The following is a 10338-nucleotide window of genomic DNA, read 5'->3' on the forward strand; positions in this document are numbered from 1 at the left end:
AATAGAAACATTAATAATAAAATTATTAATGTAAGTATACTTAAGCTGGAAGTAACATATGAATATAAAGTAAAGATAAAATATATAAATATCATGAAAAAGAATGGGTAGTAAATATAAAATATAAAGGAATAAAAGTAAGTAAGGGGGTGAGAATTTAAAAACTTAAAACCAGATAAAAGATGCGACAGGAAAGTTAAAAAAATTGACTGATTGTCAATTATAACATAATTATAAGTCCAGACCTTCATCGGTTTGTGAATGAGGGAGAAAAATGGCGTAGCACGATTATATGCTTGTGGTTTTCTTTTTATTTATTTTTTTAGTGGCTCGAGTCCTTCATTGAGGATCTGTGTAACCCCAGAGTGGGAGTGTCAAGATTCATTTCCTGTGGCCATCGCGAAATAAATATTGACTAACACAGACTGGAATCGATCCCACAACGTCCTTAACCAAGCACTCTGGGACCTTCACCCCTATGTTGTCATCTATCGCATTCTCCTTTTGATTGTTATATTTTTAATCTACATATATTGCCTTAGTTTAACTTGAAAATCAGCGGTGAAAATAAAAACCGTCATTTCTTTTGCAAAGAGATCCTGCCAACTTATATCCTGAGATAAATTCGGCCAGAACCCCTAAAATACAGATGGATTTTATGCAAATCAATATGAATTATTTAAAATGTCTTTTTATGTAATATTAATTCTGTAACAAATTATTAATTCATGGTGGAGGAACAACAAGAAAAGAATTTTTACCAGTCGGATCCTTGACTGCAGAAGTGCTTAAAATTTAAATAATATCGATAATTCACACTTCTAAATATCTCCTTTATTTCCTAGATGTATTTACCGATCCATTTAATACGCTCCAAAGTTATGGAAAAATTATTACGAGACATCTCCAAAAGTGTTCTTGTCTCAAAGAATGTCAACCCCTTCTAGTCTAAGAGCTGCAGAGGAGAAAAAAGGAAGTTATTTCACCACAATTTTTGATTACTTCGATAAAAAATGTATACACTTATGAATCAAAATTGATAACCCTGTAAACCATGGTAAGGGGTAATAAAAAATGGCAGCTGTTCTATTAGTTACAAAAACTTAATTTTTGAATTCTTTCAAAAAAAGAATGAATTGCACAAGGTTTTCTGTTTTTACCTCGACTATATTAGAAATACAATAAGTAAAAATACAATATTAGAAATACAATAAGTAAAAATACAATATTAGAAATACAATAAGTAAAAACTGAGGTATTTAAGGTACACACAACCAGAAGTTTTTTTTTAAGAGAAGATGTTCGGGGGGTGCAGTCAGCAGAAAAAACACCAATAAACAAAAGATTATTTATTTGTGCCGACATTCGTTTTGACCTGATTCTCAGGTCTTCATCAGGGCTATAAAAACTAAAAGAGATAACAACCATCATTCAGAGAAAAAATAAAATAAATAATAGACTAATTTGGAAATATACATAACAATGAAATGAAAATATAAACTAGTTTGATTAATAACTATGGAATTAGATATGGGTAAATTCATAACATTATTATTATATACATATAAATGTGAGTAATAAATAAATGATACAGTGGGTAAGAATGTTATGTTAATGAGTAAAATTAAAAACCTTTTAGTTATATAGAAGAGTACAAAAAATTAGTTAAATTAAAAATAGAGCATATGTACATTATAATATTTTAAAAAAGAACAAGGAAGAAGAAGAAATATGGAGAATAGGAAATGAAGAAAGTAGGAAATATAAGATGCGATAGAATGAACTTACAGTCATAGGTAGATGTTCTAGCTAAATGTATAAGTATATAGTGGGTGTGTAAAACGGATATTTTAAGAAAGCAATGTAAAAACTAACTTGTAAACAACAAACTTTAACTCTTTAACAAACTTTTATCTCAACGACCTTTTTTGAAAGTTAGATTTATGTTTATCTGACATCTTTTGTTGACTTGTACTCAAGCAACATCTCCTGCAATTTAAAACAGTTTAGCCAGAACCTTAATCTTATTTCCAAATTTGTTAGTCTATTATTTATTTTATTTTTATTTTTTCTCTGAATAATGGTTGTTATCTCTTTTTCTTTTTATAGCCCTGATGAAGACTTAAAAATCAGGTCGAAACGTCGGCAAAAATAAATAATCTTTTGTTTATTTCTGTTTTTCTGCTGACCGCACCCCCCGACCATATTCTATTATGTATCTAAGGTCAACTATCTACACCTCAGTAGTTTATTTTATTCGAGGAAAACCTAAAACGTTCATTTTTCATTCGGAGGTCCGTATCTTTAAAACTACTAATAAAAATGTTAATAGAATATCATTTAAAGTAGAGTAAATTAAATTAAAAAAAAAAGCAACATTTTGTTTTCTTTTAACAAAAAAATATTATTTTGTGAATTTATTTTGACAAATATTATGAAAACTGCTACTAAACTTGTACTAAACCTGATCGATTGAAGAGTTGTAACAGGAGTAGTAGCTTCCACAATATTCACAAAATATTGATTTTTCACTATTTAAAAATAAATTTTTTTCCCCAAACTTTTCCATCGAGTTTATCATTGGTCTTCTTTCTTCGTGTCTCTGGTGTGCATAAAAATTTCTGAGTATTAATTTCACTCGTTATGCATATTTCTCGGAGATCACAGAATCATGCTAACTCCTTGAAGATAATTTTCTGCACTAATTGATTTATCAGCCTTTGATATGATGAATTGAGAACCTTCAGAATATAATTCAGATGTAGTCTGAGGCTAGTGATATAGTGAGTGGCTTTCCAGGTTCCAGCAGTAGTGGAATTGATACGGTATTCGGCAGATAAAACAATTCGAATTAGAAAATAAAATGAAGGGAGCGTAATAAAAAAGAAATGTAACGAACTTGCGTTGCAAAAAACTCCTTGGCTTAAGGGCAACTTAGGAGGAGGGGGCAAAGTAATGAAGTCCCTCGTTGAAATGATTAAGCAGCAACACGATCCGGCCATTCAACTTCTGATATCAATTTGTTCTTTTGACTGGAATATCCTTTATTGGAGTTGTTAATTAATGACTCGATGGAAGGGAACTTAATATTGCTAAACGTTATTGAGTTAACGATGAAGGAAAAGCCAGATACGGGCTGCCAATTATTTCATTGAAGCTCAAGCGTGTATAACATTCCGGGATAGTACAATATTCATTGAATTCCATGAATTTTTTTTCTCCCTTTCCTGGCAATGCAGTCGTACAGTGTGCACGGAAAACATTTAATCAATTGGATAGACGAATGAAATGGAATCAGAAAAGACAAAATTTAGGTTAGGGACCTTTCAGAATTTTTTATCTATCAACCCTCCTTCCTATAGGCTTAACAATAATTGAAGAATATAATAGCAATAATTTAAATTTATTATTATTTTGAATTAAAACAAAAATATCCTTTGATCCTAACTTTAAGATTTTTTATTTTGCTCTGACGTTTCGGCTCTTAGGTCATCAAGGAGGCACCTAAAATATTCATATTTTTTCTTACAATAATGTATTTTACAATTTTTTAGTATATAATATTTGATAATCATAATCTCTCAGATTTTTTTTTTATAAAATCGCTATTTCATATAATTTTTTGTTCCAAAAAAGCAAGTAGCTATTATTGTTTTGACATCATTTACACATAAACATACACTATAAGAGCCCAAGAGGAGAAAAAAGGCAGTTATCTCACCCCAATTTTTGATTAATTTAATGAAAACTATGTATAATTAATAGTCAAATTTGATGAGTCTTCCAAGTATAGGTAGGGAGAATAAAAAATGGCGGCTCTTTCAAAGCGGTAAAAAAAACTAATTTTTCAATTGGAGCTCTATATCTTAAAAAGTAGGAACAACACAAGAAAACCTAAGAGAACGTCATTTAAAGAAGAGTAAGTAGATTTGCTATAATATGAGTCCTAGTAGAGTTATTTACGTTAAATAGAATTTGAGATATAGCTTTTTAAAAAGCAACATTTCATAAAAATGTTGTATAGGACGTACTGAACGATCAGTAGTTAGTGAATTTATTTTTAAAAATTTATATCTCAAAAACCATTTGACGTACAGATGTCTATTAGCACTCAATTTAAAGCTAGTTTAATCAGCTACAAAGTAGTTTATGATGTTTATCTTCAAAGGAGTAATAGTTTACATGAAATTTGCTAAAATAAATTGATTTATAGTTGTTCCAACAAATTTTCAATTGCCAAATTCATACTCATATGTGAATATCATAAAAATTACTACCCCTACGAAGATAAGTGTCATAAACTACTTTATAGTAAGTTAAATTTCCTTTATTTTTATACGTCTTATGGATCTAGAGATATATTTTTTAAAAAATCCAACATTTTATACGACCAACTAGAAATTAACATTTTGTGAGTTTATTTTGTCAAATATAAAAACTACTACTCCTACAAAGATATACATGATTAACTATTTTGTAGTAAATTTAACTAGCTTTAATTTGAGCACTAGTAGACATCTGTACGTCAAATGGTTTCTGAAAAGTTTTTCATATATCAAATTTATTGTCCGAACAACTATTAATCAATTTATTTTAGCAAATATCATGAAAACTACTATTCCTACGAAGGTATAGTTCATAAACTTCTTTATAGTCCATTAAACTAGCTTTAATTTGAGTGCTAATAGACATCTTTACGTCATATAGTTCCTGAGATATAGAATTCTCTAAATAAATTAACTAACTACAAATCTTTCAGTAGATTTTTAAGAAATTTTGCTTTTTAAAAAGCTATATCTCGAGAACTATTGGACGTAAATAGCTCTTTTAGGGCTAATATTTCAGGAAATTTATCCTTCTTTAAAGAATGTTCTCTTAGATTTTCTAGTGTTGTTGGTAGTTTTTATGATATAGAGCTCCGAATGAAAAATTAGTATTTTTTTAAGGTTTGTAAACAGCCGCCATTTTTTATTCCCCCTACCTATAGCTGGCAGACTCATAAATTTTGACTAGTAATTATACCTAGTTTTCATTAAAGTAATCAAAAACTGGGGTGAGATAACTGCCTTTTTTTCTTTCCAGCTCTTGTACTAATAGGCATATCTACTCAGTGCGAGTGTTATTTTAATTTTTTTTGTTTTTTTCTTTGTTATTTAAGCAATCATTTATTCTGAGTTATATTCCTTCTCGTTCTGCTGCATTATCTAATCGCAAACATACTACTATAATAACTCCACAAAAGTTATTTATATCAGAGCCTAAAGATGTCAAAACTAGAAAAAATTGGTTAAAGCTGACTATAAGGGATCCAAAATTATTTTGGAATCTAAATAGAATATATTTTTGTGAAGATAACTTCGATGTAAGTTTAATACAAGACACAAACTGCAAAAGTTTCTTAAAGATTATATTTATTCCGTGATTAAAGTAACTAAAAACGTAGTGATTTTGCCTTCCAGTTGAAAAATAATATGAAGAATTATGTATATATTATAATGGATACAGTGAAAAATAAAAAATAAAACCAGACTGGAGAACAGAAATGTGGGTTGCAAATTATTTTGCAATAGGATATTTCTCAGTATGACTATTTAATTGAAAAAGGATTGGCATGAATGCCCTAAACATTACTCTGAAATGTACAAGTAATTACATACGTTTGTAGGACACCTATATCATTGACACAGGGGTAGTAATATAACTAATTATTTCATTAAGGAAATGACTGAATAATCAAAATGTACATCGAAATCGAGATATCTGTTTGAATATATTTAGTGTGACACAGTCTTAATAAATACAGGATATTGTTCATACGATTCCAAGAAAACTTGATCAAACGGTGAGTCAACAATAATATTTTTTTTTTAATATCTTTATTGAAATTTACACCTGTATATTACTTAATGGAAGGTTAGAAGAAGAGGAAAGGATGCAAGGTTAGAAACTAGGGGGTTAACATTAATATTATTAATGAAATGTTCACTATGAATGAATATTAAACGATTCAGCTTAGTAATGCTTTGGAATATAACATAAATTACAAGGAAAATTTCAGTATCAACGATGAATAGGCGACTTAAAAAATTACTTTTTCGGGGTAGCAGTTTTTAAATTGAGAAGCTAACGAAAAGTAGCTGTGTGAGATATTATCTAGAAATTTCACATTCAGAAATCTTTGAATATTTATATCCATTTTTTGAATATGACATGTATTTATAAGATACTAGCTAACTCGGCAATGCTTCGCTATTGCTATATTTGAGGATGTATATAGATTTAATGATAAAAAATTATAGTTTGATATAAATTATTGTACTTAGTTAAAATTAAACATTTACGTATTACGTTTTATGATTTAGTTACTTAAATAAAACCAATATATGCGATGACATTTGTTTTTTGCACCTTAAGAAACACTTTAGTTGCTGAAATGCGCAAAACTAGGAGAGACAGGATAAGGAATGAAAGAATAAGAGTAGAACTTCAGATCCTCTCAGGGAAATCAGTAATTGAATACCAACATCTCCGATAGTATGAACACGTCTGAAGAATGGGGAAAGACAGAGTGGCAAGTGTATGGAGGCGAGGCCGACTAGCAGAAGAACACGATGCAGACCTAGAAGGAGCTATATGGAGTATATTCAGCGACTAGGTCTGGGAAAAGGAAAAACGCTCAGATAAAGATGCTTGCTAGAGACCGAGATGTGTGAACCAAATGGTTAGAGGCTCCTCCACGCTGAAAGGCACTTAAGGAGGGTAAGAAAGAAGAGAAGAAGAAGAAACTCTTTAGGGAATCATTAATATTTTTTTCTTATTCTTCGTAAAGAGACGAATCACTGTGTTAGTACTATATGAGTATATTAGTACTATATTGAAACAACTAAGACCCATTGACCTATGAAAGTGTGGTAAAATATTTTTTAGGAGCGAAAAAAAGTTGATGTTCGTTTTAGTACCCCGAGAAACTCTTAAATACGAATTTTCGAAAATAACATTTTTAAGCTTTAACTTTTTGCCCTACTTCGGCCTTTGGTTTCCTTTTAAAAATCAAAAAAATTTAAATGACTTCAACACTACTTGACCAATCTACACTAAATTTTACAGTTTTATATGGCTCTTAAAACTGCACCAAAATGCACAAACCTGGTCTAATTAAACAAATTAGAACTGGGGATATAAAATAAAACGTGTGACTTTTTTTTTTCCTAATTTGAAACCCATTTTTCGCCCTTATAAGTGCATTGAATCTAAAAAAAAAATTGTTGACCTACTTTATCCCGAACCATATTAGGTTTTTATAAAAATAATATAGCTTAATAGAATCAGTAATACTTTTTTTCTTATTCTTCGAAAAGAGATGAATCGATTGGTGTACAATAACCATGAAAAAAACCTATACTTTCTGAGCTATGAACCAAAAACGTTTAATTTGTACCTGAGAATACGGGAATTTTGGTAGCTTTAAATTTTATAGGACATTCTGAAAAAAGAAATTTAATAATAAAGGAGGTTACGAAAAGAAAAAAACAACACGTAAATCGGTCCAATATTTCCAATGTTTATTGTGGACAAAGATTCGAACATTCCCGTATGTATATATATATATATATATATAGAGAGAGAGAGAGGGAGAGAGAGATGATAATTAAAAATTTATTACAATATCAAACATTGAATTGACTAAAGTTGATTGCTTGAATACTTACGTGCCTATCCATAGTATACGTACGGTGTGTGTTCGTATCGTGGGATATGGTAGTCGAACTGCAAAACTCATGTTCTTCATTTCAGACAATTTTATAGTAGATATAAAAAACTTCCGATCTCAATCAAACAATATTTTTGAAGTAACATTTTTTCTTTGATTTAATTCATATTAGAGGTTTTGGCTAAAATAGTTTTACTATAAAATAATAAGTTTTCTATAAAATTTGCTGTGGAGAATGTAAGTTGGAGTTGAGCATTCATGTGATATGATATAATATAATGTATATTTAAAAAAATAAATAAATTTGTACTGCTACAACCAATGAAGGATCAGGGAGTACGAGTTTGTAAGGAAGTTCTATTACTCGACAAACGGTTGTGCAAGGAGGTGAAAACAATCTTTAGAATGTCTCAAAAATAATTTAAAAGTTTAATTAAGAAAACACTTGGGAGTATGAATCTGTTACTTTATTTTATCACAATTTAGAGCGGTTCCAAAAGTTTTTAATTCTTTCCCCGCGGTATCCTTATTGGACTAAAGAATTTATAGCACTCTTGTCGGGTTATTGATTTCCAGTACAATTATATTTAAAGAGGTTGAATATGCAGGACAAGAAGAAAAAATAAAGCAAATTAAATGCTGGAACATTTATTAAAACAAAAAATATCAAAGGCACTTTAACATAGTATAATATATTGAATAGGTTCCAATAAATAATAGGAACCAGGTAGTTTAGTGTGTAAGGCGCTATGCTTGACTCTCAGGATTCAGGTTCGAATCTGGCTGGAGCAGCTAATTATTTTTTTTGTTACTATATAGCCGTGAGTCAAGTCTGTGGCTGTGTGAAAATATGGCTGTTGAGCGTGATCATATGAACAAATCACCTCATTGCATAATCTTTGTTCAATAAACAGTAATTCCAAACAATGTACAGAACCCTTGAACCTTCATGAGGTTGTAGCGCCACAGATTTTTGAAAATCAGCAATAATACATACCTCCGTAAAAATATTCGTAAGCCTAAATGACCCACGAGTGGTAAGCGAACCATAGTTGTCATCAAGGGGCGTGGCCTAACCCCACCACTTCATGCGTCATTTTTGCTTAGAATGAGAGTAGGGTTATAGCACCAACCTGTACAGCATGGGTAAGGTTAGTTCCGGTTTTAATAGGATCTCACTGTTTTCACTGCAATTCATTGAGTTCCTGCTTTATGGAGTCTGATGGGTCTGAAATGGTCTTCCAGCTTCGGATTTGATCCCCAATAGATAAAAAACACTGGCAATTATCCTAAATAGAGATGTCACTTAATCAGTGAGATCATTAACAGGAAATTTTATTTTGGTTGATGCAGAGTAAAGATTATGCCCAAACATTGGAGAGTTTGGCACTGGTTCGTCTCGGTTCACAGTAAGCGTAGAGACACTAAAGCGATCAATGTATACCCAGACTTTGTCAGCAAAGGGATTTAGAGCCTTAGCCCTTGCTAATCTGATCAGGTTTAACAGAGACAGTCTGCCCTTTCTTCTTTCCGAGTAATTGACATTTCCACGGGAGCTTTTTCCATGGGACCCCATGGAAGGGTTACGAGAAAAGTAGCATAACATAACATAAACATTGGTTATATTCGACATATGAGTAAATTTTTATGTTGTGAATAACTTTGAAAAATCTGATCATCTCAAAATGAAATCAAGAATATGTTATTGTACACAATCTTAGCATAACAACGATCCACCCCTTTTCAACAAAATACATCATAATATTTTAGACATTAATGAGCCTGTCTGATATTCTGTTTTTAAGTATTGTAATTTGATAGCAGGTAAGCAGCTCTAATAGCACGCAATCCCTTTTTTTTGAGCCCTAACTAATCAATACTTTAATGACTAATAACGATGAGATCAAAATTGGTGAATCTTCACTGATTATTTTCTAAACAAAAAATCAGATCATCACCAGGTGCGAGGTAATTGTAAAGAGGTGGATCAGAGAACAGGTGGGATGAGAAATTCTGATTAACTAGTTATAACTGTTTATTAGTTGACCGGTCGGTTCAAATCATATGAATAGCCAGAGGAATAATTACAAATTCGATTATGAACAAAAATATGCACTTGCATGCTGCACACAACTTTAAGTGATATTAGAATAGATATATTTATTTGTATGTAGTAAGGAAAAGTATTGGGATTGTACTAAACTTCGAATTCGAGATTTGGACGGATATACATGTTTTGAGGTTCCTTGCGTCCAAAAAAATTGAGTTTCGCAAAGTGGTCTGTGTATGAGTGAGTGTACATGTTTGAACAATCTAGATAAAAACGAAAAGTCCTATGAATCTGAAAAAATGGCGGATGTGACAAAAATGTTTCGATAAAATCGGACAGGTAGTGTCATTTTATAAAATCAATTTTTCATTTTTATTTTTTATTTTATCCCGAAAACAGCTCAAGAGAGTGAAATACATGTTCATAACTAGAAGAAAATTTTACCAATGAGGGTCAAATACTGCGATATTATCTAGAAATTTCACATTCAGAAATCTTTGAATATTTATATCCATTTTTTGAATATGACATGTATTTATAAGAGACGTTTTATGATTTAGTAACTTAAATAAAACCA

Source organism: Halyomorpha halys, unplaced genomic scaffold (genome assembly GCF_000696795.3).
Source record: "Halyomorpha halys isolate HHAL.00 unplaced genomic scaffold, Hhal_1.1 Scaffold129.1, whole genome shotgun sequence".
Taxonomy (NCBI): Eukaryota; Metazoa; Arthropoda; class Insecta; order Hemiptera; family Pentatomidae; genus Halyomorpha; species Halyomorpha halys.